Genomic DNA, 15,520 nt, shown 5'->3' on the forward strand with positions numbered 1-15,520 from the left:
TGAGAGACCAGTTAGGAAAAGGAAATTCAAAATCCTTTTTTTTTTTTTTTTTTTTTTTTTTTAAAGAAAGTCACTTGTATTGCCTTATTACCCTAATAAGTTACTGCCTAGAAAGACAAACTATTAGTGGATCTTAGTGAACAAATATATCCTGGTTTAAGTTCTAGAGTGGCATGTCACTCACCTTTTGAAAAGGCTAAAGCTAATGGACTTTTTTAAAAAAAAAAAAGAATTATTTCTTTATTATGTACACAATGTTCTGTCTGCGTGTACACCTGCACGCCAGAAAAGGGCCCCAGATCTCATTGTGAGAGCCACCATGTGCTTGCTGGTAATTGAACTCATGACCTCTGAAAGAGCAGATAGTACTTTTAACCTCTGAGCCATCTCTGCAGCCTGCTAATGGATTTTAAATCATTTCCTTGCTGTAGGATCATGGACTAAGAGGATAGTAACCATGTAACATAATTCTTTCATTTTTGGTTGAGAAAAACTAGGCACATTGACCCTGAAGACTCCTGGAACCCTCAGTGCAGTGTTCTTCCTCAATGAGGCTTAGATTTTCTTCTTAGACTATAAAAATGTTGTTTCTGGATCTGTCCTTACCTAATGCCTATGAATTCTGAGTTAACCTAACAAATTTTTATTATTATTTTATCCATTATTCAGAGACTGTTATTGACAAAGAGCTATATATTAGGACGTTCATAGTAGGACTTCAGAGAAGAAAAAAGGTTTTTTTTTTTTAAATTAAAAATAGGTCAATATAATTAGTAACATGGCAAGTGAGTTCAGATGAGAGCTGGAGCCAAGAACTGTCTGTCCTGCGACATTTCTGAACTCTCTCCTTTCTCTGCAGTTACTTTGGTGAACTTCCTTCTTAGCTCAAGCAACAGAAATGAAAATAGAATTTTTCAGTAGAGAAAAAAAAAAAGACTGCAAACCTGGACTTATAAAAACACATGTAAAACCTAGTGTTATTCATATGTAGAAAACTATCACCTTAGAGACAGGAAAATGTAGACATAACCAAATCTAGGTTTATAGTTTTATGGCTAATTTTTTGCCTATTAATTTTAGTTAATATTTAAACTAGGATAAAAATAATTGATCTAATTATTTTAATTTTTATACATATAGGTCCTAAATTTTTTTTTCTTATTCTCCCCCACAGCTCTACTGCATGGTCCCTGGCTCACTGTTACTGGCCCCTTCCTCTAGAAAATTCTAAGCTCTTCCACTTTCATGCCACATGTATTCCACATGTATTCCATTAATTCTTCCCTTTCCCCTACAAAATATGTTCCTCCCCTATCATAGTCCCATTTCTTTTTTGTTATGTTTTTTTAATTTTTTTTTAAATCTTTTATTTTTTTTATTAATTACACTTTATTCATTTTGTATCCCCCCATGAGCCCCTCCCTCCTCCCCTGCCGATCCCACCCTCCCTCCCCTTTCTGCATGCACGCCACTCCCCAAGTCCACTGATAAGGGAGGTCCTCCTCTCCTTCTTTCTGATCTTAGTCTATCAGTTCTCATCAAAAGTGGCTGCATTGTCCTCTACTGTGGCCTGGTAAGGCTGCTCCCCCCTCAGGGGGAAGTGATCAATGAGCAGGCCAATCAGATTATGTCAGAGGCAGTCCCTCTTCCCATTACTATGGAACCCACTTGGACACTGAACTGCCATGGGCTACACCTGTGCAGGGGTTCCAGGTCATCTCCACAAATAGTCCTTGGTTGGAGTATGAGTCTCTGGGAAGTTCCCTGTGTTCAAATTATCTTCTGTTCCTCACTTTATTCATTTTGTATCCCTCCATAAGCCCCTCCCTCCTCCCCTCCCGATGCCACCCTCCCTCCTTTTTCTGCATGCATGCCCCTCCCCAAGTCCACTGATAAGGGAGGTTCTCCTCTCCTTTCTGATCTTAGTCTATCAGTTCTCATCAAAAGTGGCTGCATTGTCCTCTACTGTGGCCTGGTAAGGCTGCTTCCCCCTCAGAGGGAGGTGATCAAAGAGCAGGCCAATCAGATTATGTCAGAGGCAGTCCCTCTTCCCATTACTATGTAACCCACTTGGACACTGAACTGCCATGGGCTACATCTGTGCAGGGGTTCTAGATTATCTCCATGAATAGTCCTTGGTTGGAGTATGAGTCTCTGGGAAGTTCCCTGTGTTCAAATTTTCTTGTTCTGTTGCTCTCCTTGTGGAGACCCTGTCCTCTCCAGCTCTTCCTATTTCCCACTTCTTACATAAAATTCCATTCACTCTGCCCAACAGTTGGCCATCAGGCTCAGCATCTGCTTTGATAGTCTGCAGGGCAGAGGCTTTCAGAGGCCCTCTGTGGTAGGTTCCTTGTTTGTTTCCTGTTTTCTTCTTCTGGCTTTCAGAAACCCTCTGTAGAAGGTTACTAGGTTGTTTCCTGTTTTCTTCCTCTTCTGATGTCCATCCTCTTGGCCTTTCAGGATGGGGATTGACTGTTTTAGTTAGGGTCCTCTCTCTTGCTTAGTTTCGTTAGATGCACAGATTTTAGTGGGTTTGTCCTATGTTGTATGTGTATCTCAGTGAGTATATACTGTGTGTGTCTTTTTGCTTCTGGGACAACTCACTCAGGATGATCCTTTCCAGGTCCCACCATTTACCTGCAAATTTCATGATTTCCTTATTTTTCATTGCTGAGTAATATTCCATTGTGTAGATGTACCACAATTTCTGCATCCATTCTTCAGTTGAGGGGCATCTGGGCTGTTTCCAGCTTCTGGCTATTACAAATAAAGCTGCTACAAACATGGTTGAGCAAATGACCTTTTTGTGTACTTGAGCCTCTTTTGGATATATGCCTAGGTGTCCCGCCCCGCAGGACTCAGTTATTCGTGGGGGCGAAGGGGGTCAATCCTGAAAAAGATGGGGGAGAGAGAGAAAGGACACAAGCGGACGGTTGCCGGTCAAGTGTCAGCTTTATTGAACTTTGGTGTTTCTTTTAAAACGTGGTTCTGGCAGGGCGAGGGAGATGGGCGAGAGAGGGAAGTATTAGTGGAAAAATACCAAGGCCCTTGGTGGGAAGTTCCCAAGGCTAAGAAGGTGGGTTAAAGAGTTACAAGGCCCGAAGATAACATCGGTGGTCACGGATGTGTCCCAAAGCAAACGGTTTCAGGAACAATGGGTCTTAAGAAACTATGGCCTGCTGGCGTCCGGTGCTTATCCGGCAGGTCAGGCCCTTAGGAAGGGTCCCAGGGCTTTGTTCCCAACATCTCCTCCTTTTTTATCTCTTTAAAATGAGGGGACCTCCAAACTGGAGCAAACCTTATCGATACTGCCTTGCACTAAACCTGTTTTGTCAGTGTAAAAGCAGCATTCTTCCTTGAGCACAGCGCAGAGTCCACCTTCCTGGAGAAAAACCAAATCTAGACCGCGCCTGTTTTGTAAAACTACCTCAGATAAGGACACCATAGAATCTTTTAGGTCCTGTAAGCCTTTTTGCAAATCTTGTAGGTCTTTGTCCACTGCTAGGGAGAGTTGATTAAATTGTTGCTGGGAGGTAATTAGGGAGGCTATGCCTGTACCAGCTCCAGCGGCTCCAAGCCCTAGAATTACAGTTAGAGTAATGGCAGTTAAGGGCTCACATTTAACTTGAGATAGACTTACCCCTTTTTCCCAAAACCGAAGGAACTCATCCTTAGAATGTATAGTCAGCCTTGGGAAAAGCCGTACAAGGACGCAGTAATCTCTATGGACTAAAAAGGTGGAGCTTACAAGATTAGGAGTAAGACCAGTGGAGCAGGCAAAATAAGTGCCATTAGGTGCAGCAATATATGTAAAGCCACCTAGGAAACTGGCCCTTGTTAATTAAAGTGTTAATTAAAGCCTCACAGTACTTTTCCAGAGTACAGAAGAATGTAACCGCCCTGGACCCTGGTCCTCTGCTCGGGCAGAGATAAGGAAGTGAGCAAGCAAAGACCTCCACTCTGCAAAGAATGACCAGATCTATGCTTGAGAGATAACATCACCTAGCAATCAACCCAAATGGACTCAATTCTTCTCTTGAAGAGCCCCTGACCTTCTCTCAGGCTCGCTCCTCAGAGGAGACACAGGTTGAAGCTAATTGCTCTTCCATCTTTGTCTGTAGCCACATCCCCACTAGCAGGAAATTCTGAACGTGAATTAAAGATCAGATATTCCTCAGGTGTCTGGCCAGGACTGACCATACCTGAAAGTCAGCTACCTAATTCCTCATCCAATTATGAGTAGCCAGGACGGCAACCCCTGAACTTCCCTGTGCCTCATCTCCTAACAACCTGAGGCTTATGTCTCTGGGGGCCCACTCTTAAAATTTTGAAAACATATTTCCAACATAGCCAGGGCTATTATCTGTTTTACGTTGTGTTGGAAGTTTTAATATAGCAATTGCTGACAGCGTATGAGCAATAACATTTTTTCCAGCTTTACCAGTTTGGAGTGTGGAAAATATAAACCCACTACAAGTGTCAACAAAAACATGAACATATTTTAAATTACCAAATTTAGGAATATGTGTAACATCCACTTGCCAAATAACATTAGGTACAAGGCCACAGGGATTGACCCCAAGATGGGAAGTAGGCAAAAGGACAACACAAGAAGGACATTGTTTAAACAAGTCAGCTTTATAATTACCTTAGTTAAAGGTCCTGGAAGGTTAGAATGAGCTTGTAAATGTCCAATGTAAAAGGAAAAGGTTTTTTTTTTTTTTTGTATCAAATTTTGAATTTGTAAAAATAATTTTAGTAGGAGAAGATGTTTAAATTTAATTTGCAGTCTCTAACCTAGGCAAAGACTAAGCTACATAGGCACTATCTGTAAAAATGTTTAAAGACTGTTTATTAAAACTTTAAAACACAGCCAATACTGCAGGTAACTGTTATTTGCACAGATGTGCTAGACACTTGAAAAGATGCATCAACAGGTTGGACTTTGTCATAATAAGCTTACGTATATTAAAATGCCATATTTATTAGATCTCTGACAAGCTTGAGGGCCAGCATATTTGAGTTACTCTTTATCTTTATCGTCTGCTCTAAACTGTGTAAAAAAAAGCTAAACAAAGACACTAGGTATAGCTTAACATCTTAACCAACTGTAGTTGTTAGCATAACTTTAAATCTGCTCTTTTTGAACTAAAATTAAAGCAAACCTTTTAGTCAGATACAGTTCATAGAGAAGCTAGCAAATCTTGCTGCTCCTACCGCTTGCATTAAAATTGAACAGCAAAAGGCTTTTCATTTAGCACTAATCAGATGACTGAACATAACTCAGAGACATAAACAAAATGGTGGAAAAGTCATAGCTCCACCCTCTTTATTTCCGGACCAGCATGGCGGCTGGCCACATGTAACTGAACTCAGCTGTAAGCCCCAAACGACTATGGCAGCAAAACTACAGCTCCACGCTCTCTCTATTGCTGAACCATCATGGCGGCTAGCCACGTGTTAGCACAGGCTGCGACTGACAATACCAAACATAGCCATTAGGTGCTGATGATGATATAGCAACCACTGTGGAGCATCCACAATCCCCCACAACCAAAAGTTCAGGGTCATCTTTGGCTATATATGGAGCTCAAATAAGTTTTAGAACCAACTGCATAACAGAACAGTACAGAACAATCTTAAACTGTATAAATTATTTTAGCCATACCAAACCTATTAGCCAGAATTCTTTCCCCTTAAAAGAGCATAAAAAACATTTTGCAATGAGGAATCACCAGCCTTTTAAACAATGCACAACATATTTTAAAATACAGTTCTTTTTTAATACCCTCTGGTTATTTTATACATACTCTTACCAACCTTCTGCAACAGTTTGTATACCTTTAGGTTTCTAGCTTTCTTTTACTGGCTTAACTAGACATTCTTACTTTCTTGCTCTCTCTTGCTTTTCAGACAACACAAAAACTCTCATCAAAATCCTTTCCATCCTAACATGATCCTGCTAGAGCCCAGCGGCTACGATTTGCTTTTTAAAGGCAAGGCAAAAACAAGTTACATTATTACAAAAAGTTCTGAAACGGCCATTTTTTTCTATAAACAAAGCAGCTTAACAAACAAACAGCTCTCCACAAGATACATTTTAAAAACTGCGATTTTCTCAATTAGCACAAACAATACGGCAGGGTTTCATTTAGTAAAATTGATAAAATAAATACCCAAAATCATTGTCATACCCAAATGCCTGATAAACTTTAAACATTTTGTAGCCTTAAACATTTAAACATTTTTTAAAACCCGTTTTTGCAATATCAAAGCAAAGTACCCCTTTTGTAGGAGAGAAGTCACAAGGCATAACCCTAATCCTAACAAAACCAGATTTTAAAACCAGAATTTACCAATGTAAACAACTTAATTTTCAAAACCAATGCCAATTTAAAATAACTCATTCTTTTAACCTAGAAGGAAATGAGAATTATTTTTAACCCATACCAAGATGGCGGTTAAATTATAACCCACATGTTAAAGTCAAGATGGCGGTGAGGCACTAAGGTACCTCATACACCACGTGGTAACCTATGCGTTCATAGATCTAATGAACACATAGGCACACATTTTAAGCAAGTTTCGTGAGGCCTTTCAGAACAGAAAACAGAAGGTACAAATACTGCACAGAGACATTGAGACAAAAAAAAAACATTAACCAGCTGGCCAAATTTATTGAAAATACTGATGAAGTTAGGGGCGTCCCCCTGAACTTCAGCAGCTGTGACCACCTCGATCACATCTTGCTACCCAGATACAGGCACCTCGAGCTCTGAGGAATTTTTAGAACAGAGAACAGAAGGTACTACACGCACAAACATTGCACAGAAACATTTAGACACGGCTGGCATACAAAAACAAAACACAGAGACAAAGACAAAAAACAACCGTGGTACCTGCTTTTTAAACATTTAAATATATATACAGAGCATAACCATAATTTTAAGTCAGAACTAGAAAAATTCATAATTTATCAGTGAACACAATTTAATCTTTAAAATTAGAAGTGGCTCCATCTTTTTGGTTTCTGTTTGAGAGCTGGCTGAAGCTCTATTCAGACACTGGCTGAAGCCGATGGGAGGGAGCGGAGTAAATTGCAGTCCTGCTAAGCTCTGCAGCTGGCAGAGGCAGGTCTTAGGCCTCTGAGGGTTTGGGCGTTCTCATCCACCCAGTTCTCCGCAAGCCTGGCCCTTGGTAGGGGAGTGGGAAGGAGACAAGTAGAGTCCCCGTTCCTCCTGCTCACCATGTTACGGCTCCGGCTCCGGCTCCGGCTCCGGCTCCGGCTCCGATCCATGCCCTTTGCCCCAGCCCACTTAGGGGCCTTCTTTGGAAAAAACGGGGAAAGCTAGGGAATTAACAGTAGTAACAGGGGGACAATTATTATCTTATCTCGACCTCTTTCTCTAAGGTCCTTGAGAGGGCAGGCTCCAACCTGATCCCACTTTTTGGCATATCTCTGGCCCATCAATAACAAACCATGGACAAATGTCCGACACAAAAAACAAGAACTTAATTCTTTTTTCTTAACCCGAATTCCTCTCTCTCTGAGGGAAGTCTTTAATTCTTTAACGAATGATTGCCCCATCTTGAATTTAGATGGAAATGTAAAGCATTTATTTACCAGACTCTTGTCGTCCCATGGGTGATGGAACAGGAGCCTCTAATCTTGCCTTGGCCGAGGTCTTCGCTTCAGGGTCCTTCCGGAGAGACCCATACTTCGAGCCCCCACGTTGGGCGCCACTCTGTCCTGCCCCGCAGGACTCAGTTATTCGTGGGGGCGAAGGGGATCAATCCTGAAAAAGATGGGGGAGAGAGAGAAAGGACACAAGCAGACGGTTGCCGGTCAAGTGTCAGCTTTATTGAACTTTGGTGTTTCTTTTAAAATGTGGTTCTGGCAGGGCGGGGGAGAGAGGCGAGAGAGGGAAGTAATAGTGGAAAAATACCAAGGCCCTTGGTGGGAAGTTCCCAAGGCTAAGAAGGTGGGTTAAAGAGTTACAAGGCCCGAAGATAACATCAGTGGTCACGGATGTGTCCCAAAGCAAACGGTTTCAGGAACAATGGGTCTTAAGAAACTATGGCCTGTTGGTGTCCGGTGCTTATCCAGCAGGTCAGGCCCTTAGGAAGGGTCCCAGGGCTTTGTTCCCAACACCTAGGAGTGGTATGGCTGGATCTTGGGGAAGCGCTATTCCTAGTTGTCTGAGAAAGCGCCAGATTGATTTCCAGAGTGGTTGTACACGTTTACATTCCCACCAGCAGTGAAGAAGGGTTTCCCTTTCACCACAACCTCTCTAGCATGTGTTGTCCCTTGAGTTTTTGATCTTGGCCATTCTCATGGGTGTAAGGTGAAATCTCAGGGTTGTTTTAATTTGCATTTCCCTAATGGCTAATGAGGTTGAGCATTTCTTTAAATGCTTCTCTGCCATTCGATATTCCTCTACAGAGAATTCTCTCTTTAGCTCTGTTCCCCATTTTTTAAGTGGATTACTTGGTTTGCTGCTTTTCAGCTTCTTTAGTTCTTTATATATACTGGATATGAGTCCTGTGTCAAATAAAGGGTTGGTGAAGATTCTTTCCCAATCTGTAAACAGTCGCTTTGTTTTGATGACAGTGTCCTTTGCTTTATAGAAGCTTTTCAGTTTCATGAGGTCCCATTTATTGATTGTTGCTCTTAGAGCCTGTGCTGTTGGTGTTCTGTTCAGGAAGTTTTCTCCTGTACCAATGAGTTTTAGGGTATTCCCCACTTTTTTTTTCTAGCCGATTTAATGTGTCTGGTTTTATGTTGAGGTCTTTGACCCACTTGGACTTCAGTTTTGTGTAGGGTGATAAGTATGGATCTATTTGCATTTTTCTACATGTAGACATCCGGTTAGACCAGCACCATTTGTTGAAGATGCTATCTTTTTTCCATTGTATGGTTTTGGCGTCTTTGTAAAAAATCAGGTGTCCATAAGTGTGTGGGTTCATTTCTGGGTCTTCTGTTCGGTTCCATTGATCCACCATTCTGTTTTTATGCCAGTACCATGCAGTTTTTAAAACTGTTGCTCTATAGTACAACTTAAGATCAGGGATGGAGATACCTCCAGAAGATCTTTTATTGTAGAGGATTGTTTTAGCAATTCTGGGTTTCTTGTTATTCCATATGAAGTTGAGAATTTTTTCTTTCCAGGTCTGTAAAGAATTGTGTTGTTAATTTGATGGGAATTGCATTGAATCTGTAGATTGCTTTTGGTAAGATGGCCATTTTTACTATGCTAATCCTGCCAAGCCATGAGCATGGGAGATCGTTCCATCTTCTGATATCTTCTTCTAATTCTTTCTTCAGAGACTTGAATTTTTTTTCATACTAGTTTTTGACTTTCTTGGTTAGGGTTACTCCGAGGTACTTTATGTCATTTGTGGCTATTGTGAAGGGTGTTGTTTCCCTAATTTCTTTCTCAGCCGTTATGTCTTTTGTATACTGGAGGGCTACTGATTTTTTTTGAGTTAATTTTGTATCCGGCCACTTTGCTGAAGGTGTTTATCAGCTGTAGGAGTTCCCTGGTAGTGTTTTTGGGGTCACTCATGTATACTATCATATCATCTGCAAATAGTGATAATTTGACTTCTTCCTTTCCAATTTGTATCCCCTTGATCTCCTTCAACTGTCTTATTGCTCTAGCAAGGACTTCCAGAAGTATGTTGAAGAGATATGGAGAGAGTGGGCAGCCTTGCCTTGTCCCTGATTTCAGTGGGATTGCCTTAAGCTTCTCTCCGTTCAGTTTGATGTTGGCTATAGGCTTGCTGTATATTGCCTTTACTATGTTTAGATATGTGCCTTCTGTCCCTGATCTCTCCCATACTTTAAACATGAATGGATGTTGGATTTTGTCAAATGCTTTTTCAGCATCTAGGGAGATTATCATGTGGTTTTTTTTCTTTCAGTTTGTTAATATGGTGGATGACATTGATGGATTTCCGTATATTGAACCACCCCTGCATATCTGGGATGAAGCCTACTTGGTCATGGTGGATGATATCTTTGATGTGTTCTTGTATTCGGTTTGCAAGTATTTTGTTGAGTATTTTTGCATCAATGTTCATAAGGGAGATTGGCCTAAAATTCTCTTTCTTTGTTGAGTCTTTGTGAGGTTTAGGTACCAAGGTGACTGTGGCTTCATAGAATGAGTTTGGTAATGTTCCTTCTGTTTCTATTTTGTGGAATAGTTTGGAGAGAATTGGTGTTAGCTCTTCTTTGAAGGTCTGGTAGAATTCTGCGCTGAAGCCATCTGATCCTGGGCTCTTTTTGGTTGGGAGACTTTTGATGACTGCTTCTATTTCTTTTGGGGGATATAGGACTATTTAATTGATTTACCTGGTCCTGATTCAGCTTTGGTAAGTCAAATCAACCAAGAAAATTGTCCATTTCGTTTAGATTTTCAAATTTAGTGGCATATAGACTTTTGAAGTAAGTCCTAATGGTTGTTTGGATTTCCTCTGTGTCTGTAGTTATTTCCCCCTTTTCATTTCTGATTTTGTTGATATGGGTGGTGTCTCTCTGCCTTTTAGTTAGCTTGGCTAAGTGTTTGTCGATCTTGTTGATTTTCTCAAAGAACCAGCTCTTGGTATCATTGATTCTTTGAATTGTTTTATTTGTTTCTAATTGATTGATTTCAGCCCTGAGTTTGATTATTTCCAGGCGTCTACTCCTTTTTGGTGTTTCTGCTTCTTCTTTTTTCTAGGGTTTTTAAGTGAGCCATTGCTTGAATGCGCTCTCGAATTTCTTCTTGAAAGCACTTAGTGCTATGAACTTTCCTCTTAGCACTGCCTTCATTGTGTCCCACAAGTTTGGGTATGTTGTGTCTTCATTTTCATTGAGTTCCAGGAAGACTTTAATTTCTTTCTTTATTTCTTCCCTGACCCAGCTGTCATTTAGTAGCAAGTTGTTCAGTTTCCATGTATGTGTAGGCTTTTTGCTATTTCTGTTGTTATTGAGTTCCAGCTTTACTCCATGGTGATCAGACAGGATACAAGGGAATATTTCAGTCTTCTTGTATCTGTTGAGGCTTGCTTTGTGACCAACTATGTGGTCTATTTTGGAGAAGGTTTCATGAGGTGCTGAGAAGAAGGTAAATTCTTTTGTGTTTGGGTGTAAGGTTCTGTAAATGTCTGTTAGATCCATTTGATTCATGACCTCTGTCAGAGATATTGTTTCTTTGTTTAATTTCTGTCTAGTTGACCTGTCCTTTGTTGAGAGTGGGGTGTTGAAGTCTCCCACTATTAGTGTGTGGGGATCTATGTGTGGTTTAAGTTTTATCAATGTTTCTTTCACAAATGTGGGTGCCCTTGTATTTGGGCATAGATGTTCAGGATTGTGATGTCTTCCTGGTGGAATTTTCCCTTGATGAGTATGAAGTGTCCTTCCCCATCTCTTTTGATTAATTTTGGTTGAAAGTCTATTTTATCAGATATTAGAATGGCTACTCCTGCTTGCTTCTTGCATCCATTTGCTTGGAAAGCCGTCTTCCATCCCTGTACCCTCAGGTAATGTCTATCTTTGTGACTTAGGTGTGTTTCTTGTATACAACAGATTGCTGGGTTTTGTTTACGCATCCATTCTGTTAGTCTGTGTCTTTTTATTGGAGAATTAAGCCCATTGAGATGAGAGAGATTATTGACCAGTGGCTGTTAGATCCTTCGAATTTGATGTTGGTTGTGTTCATAAGGTTGTGTGCTTGGTTGCTTTTTGTTCTACTGTAGTGGAGTTATTTCTTTCCTGTGTTTTCTTGAATGTAGCTAGTTTTCTTGGGTTGTATTTTCTCTTCTAGTGTCTTCTGTAATGCTGGATTTGTTTGTAGGTATTGTTGAAATTTGTTTTTGTCATTGAATATCTTATTTTCTCTGTCTATGAGGACTGGTAGTTTTGCTGGGTATAGTAGCCTGGGCTGACATCTGTGTTCTCTTAGGGTCTGCATGATATCCGTCCAGGCCCTTCTGGCTTTCATAGTCTCTGTTGAAAAGTCAGGTGTGGTTCTAATGGGTTTGCCATTATTTTTTACTTGGCCTTTTTCTCTTGCAGCTTTTAATATTTTTTCTTTGTTCTGTATACTTACAGTTTTGATTATTATGTGGCGGGAGGATTTTCTTTTCTGGTCTAATTTATTGGTTGTTCTGTAGATCTCTTGTATTCTTATTGGCCTCTCCTTTAAGTTGGGGAAATTTTCTTCAATGATTTTGTTGAAAATATTTCTCAGCTAGAGTCCCCCTTATGTTTTCCCAGGTCCTATACACGATTCACAGACCCAAAGAAGTTATAACAAGGAAGGCCCAAAGAAGAATGTTTGAATCTCACCCAGAAAGAGAAATAAAATAGTCAGGGGGAGGGGTTGAAGAAAGGGAAGAGGATAATTGAGGGAACATTGAGGAAAATGAAGATGGGAATCAGAAATGGGAAGACCAGTGGTAGGAGGACAGAGAACTTGCACAGAGAGGAGAAACCATGGGCAGGAGCATCTCTCAGTCAGAGACATTTTGAGACTTTAATGAGATGTCATGTGAGTTTTTTCTTTGTTTGTTTATATGGTGGATTTCATTGACAATTTTCGTATGTTGAACTATCCCTATGTTGAACTATGTCTGAAATGAAGCCTATTTGATCACAGTGGATGATCTTTTTGATGTGTTTCTAGATCCAGTTTGCAAGTATTTTGTTGAGTATTTTTGCATCAATATTCTTGAGGCAAATTGGACTAAAATTTTCTTTTTTTGTAAAGTTTTTGTATCAGGGTGACTGTGGCCTTCATAAAATGAATTTGATCATAAAATGATCGTTTTGTTTGTATTTTGTAGAATAGTTTGAGGAGTATTGGTTTTAGTTCTCTGAAATCCTGGTAAAATTATGCACTAAAATCCTCTGACTATGGGCTTTGTTTTGTTGGGAGACTTTTTAAACTAATTAGTTAATTTTACACCCCAACCACAGTTTCTCCTCCCTCCTAGCTCCCCCCCCCCCATCCCTCCAACTATTCCTCCATTTCTCTTCAGAAAAGAGGAGGCCTGGTTGGGAGTCTTTTAATGACTGCTTCTATTTCCTTGGGGGTTATAGGTTTATTTAAATTGTTTATCTGATCTTGATTTAACTTTGGTAGGTGGTAGCTGTTGAGAAAATTGTTCATTTCTTTTCAATTTTACAATTTGTAGAGTACAAATTAATGATTTTTAGATTTCCTTGGTTTCTGTTGTTATGACCCTCTTTTTGTTTCTGATTTTGGGTATTCTCTGTGTCTTTTAGTTAGTTTGGGTAAGGGTTTGTCTATATTGTTGATTTTCTCAAAGAACCAACTCTTTGTTTCATTGATTCTTTGTATTGATCTCTTTGTTTCTATTTTATTGATTTCAACCCTGAGTTCGATTATTTCCTGCTGTTTATTCTTGTTGGGGGTGTGTTTGCTTCTTTATGTTCTAAAACTTTCAGGTGTGCTGTTAAGTTGCTATATGAGATTTCTCCAATTTCATTATGGAAACACTTATTACCATTGACTTTTCTTTTAGCATGGCTTTCATTGTGTCTCATAAGTTTGGGTATGTTGTGCATTCATTTTCACTGAATTCTAGGAAGTCTTTAATTTCTTCATTTCTTCCTTGATCTCAAAGTTCTTTGTGTGTGGGGGTGTTGTTCATTTGCCATGAATTTCTAGGCTTTCTGTTGTTGATGATATCCAACTTTAATCCATGGTGGTCTGATAGGATACAGGGTGTTATTTCTTGTATCAGTTGAGACTTGCTTTGTGACTAAGTATGTGGTCAATTGGAGAATGTTTTGTAAGGTGCAGAGAAGGTATATTCTTTTGTGTTTGGGTGAAATGTTCTGTCGATAAATGTTAGTTTAGGTTCATTTGTTACATAATGTCTCTTAGCTCCATTATTTTTTGGTTTAGTTTTTGTCTGGATGACTTAGCCATTGGAGAGAGTAAATATTGAAGTCTTCCATTATTAATGGTTTGATATGTGATTTAAGCTTTAGTTAATGTTTCTAGTAATATTTCTTTTACTGGATGTCCTTCCATTTAGGGCATAGATGTTCAGAATTGAAACATCATCTAGGTAGATTTTTCCTTCGATGAGTATGTCCTTCTCCATCTGTTGGTAAATTTTGGTTTGAAACCTATTTTTTTAGATATTGGAATAACTACACCAGCTTGCTTCTTGTGTCCATTTGCTTGGAATACCTTTCTCCAACCCTGTACTCTGCGGTCATGTTTATCTTTGATGTTGAGATGTGTTTCTTGTATGCAGTAGAAGTTTGCATCCTGTTTTTCACATCCATTTTGTTAGTGTATATCTTTTTTATTAGGGAATTGAGTCCATTGATATTGAGATATATTAATGACCAATGATTGTTAATTCCCGTTATTTTGGTGGTAGTGGTGGTGGTGGTGGTGATTGTGGTGGTTTCTGTGTGTGTATGTGTGTGTGTGTGTGTGTGTGTGTGTGTGTGTCCCTTCTTTAGGTATTGTTGGTGTGAGATTTATTGCCTATTTTCATGGGTGTAAGTTAACCTCCTTGGGTTAGAGATTTCTTTGTATATGTTTGTTTTTTGGTTTTTCTAGTACTTTTCAAGGGGCTGGATTTGTGGATACATATTATTTAAATTTGACTTTGTTATAGAATGTCTTTTTTTCTTCATCTTTGGTGATTAAACATGTTATTGGTTATATTAGTCTGGGCTGACATCTGTGGTCTCTTAGAGTCTACAAGATATCTGTCCAGGCCTGTCTTTCTTTTAGAGTCTCCATTGAGAAGTTGGGTATAATTCTAATAGTCTGCCTTAACATGTTACTTGGCATTTACTTTGCAGCTTTTATATTTTTCTTTGTTTTATATGTTTAGTGTTTTGATTATTATGTGATGGTCCAGTCTTTCCTGTTCCAATCTATTTAAGGTTCTGTCAACTTCTTATACCTTTATAGGCATGTCTTTCTCTAGGTTAGGAAATTTTTCTTCTATGAATTTATTAAATAAATAAATAAATATATATATATATATATTTTTTTTTTTTTTTTTGAACTGAGATTCTTTTCCTTCTTCTGTTCTTACTGTTCTTAGGTTTGGCTTTTCCATAGTATCCCAGATTTCCTTGATGTTTTGTGTCAGTATTTTGTGTGTGTGTAAGTAATTTTTTAGATTTAACCTTTTCTTTGACTGATGTATCTACTTATTCTAACATTTTTAATACCCAAGATTCTTTCTTCTCTCTCTTGTGTTCTCTTGGTGATTCTAGTGTCTGTTGTTCCTGTTTGCTTACCTTGATTTTCCTTTTCTAGGATTTCCTCAGTTTATGTTGCCTTCACTTGTTTTTTTCTTTTTCTTTTTTTTTTTTTTTTTGGCATTTTTAAAGAGATTTATTGATTTCCTCCATTTTTTGTTTGTCTATTTCTTTTCTTTTCTTTCTTTCTTTCCTTCCTTCCTTCTTTCCTTCCTTCTTTCTTCCTTTTCTTTCCTTTCCTTTCCTTTCCTTTCCTTTCCTTTCCTTTCCTTTCCT

At 39.2% G+C, this 15,520-nt stretch overlaps 1 protein-coding gene across 1 annotated transcript in view; it reads left to right on the forward strand.

Moving 5' to 3' along the window:
* Dpy19l2 (dpy-19 like 2) overlaps window positions 1-15,520 on the forward strand; it is a 130,319-nt gene that overhangs the window by 74,480 nt on the left and 40,319 nt on the right. The gene's annotated exons all lie outside the window — the stretch shown is intronic.

This window comes from Psammomys obesus, unplaced genomic scaffold, assembly GCF_907164565.1.
Source record: "Psammomys obesus unplaced genomic scaffold, mPsaObe1.curated_primary_1811, whole genome shotgun sequence".
Classification (NCBI taxonomy): domain Eukaryota; kingdom Metazoa; phylum Chordata; class Mammalia; order Rodentia; family Muridae; genus Psammomys; species Psammomys obesus.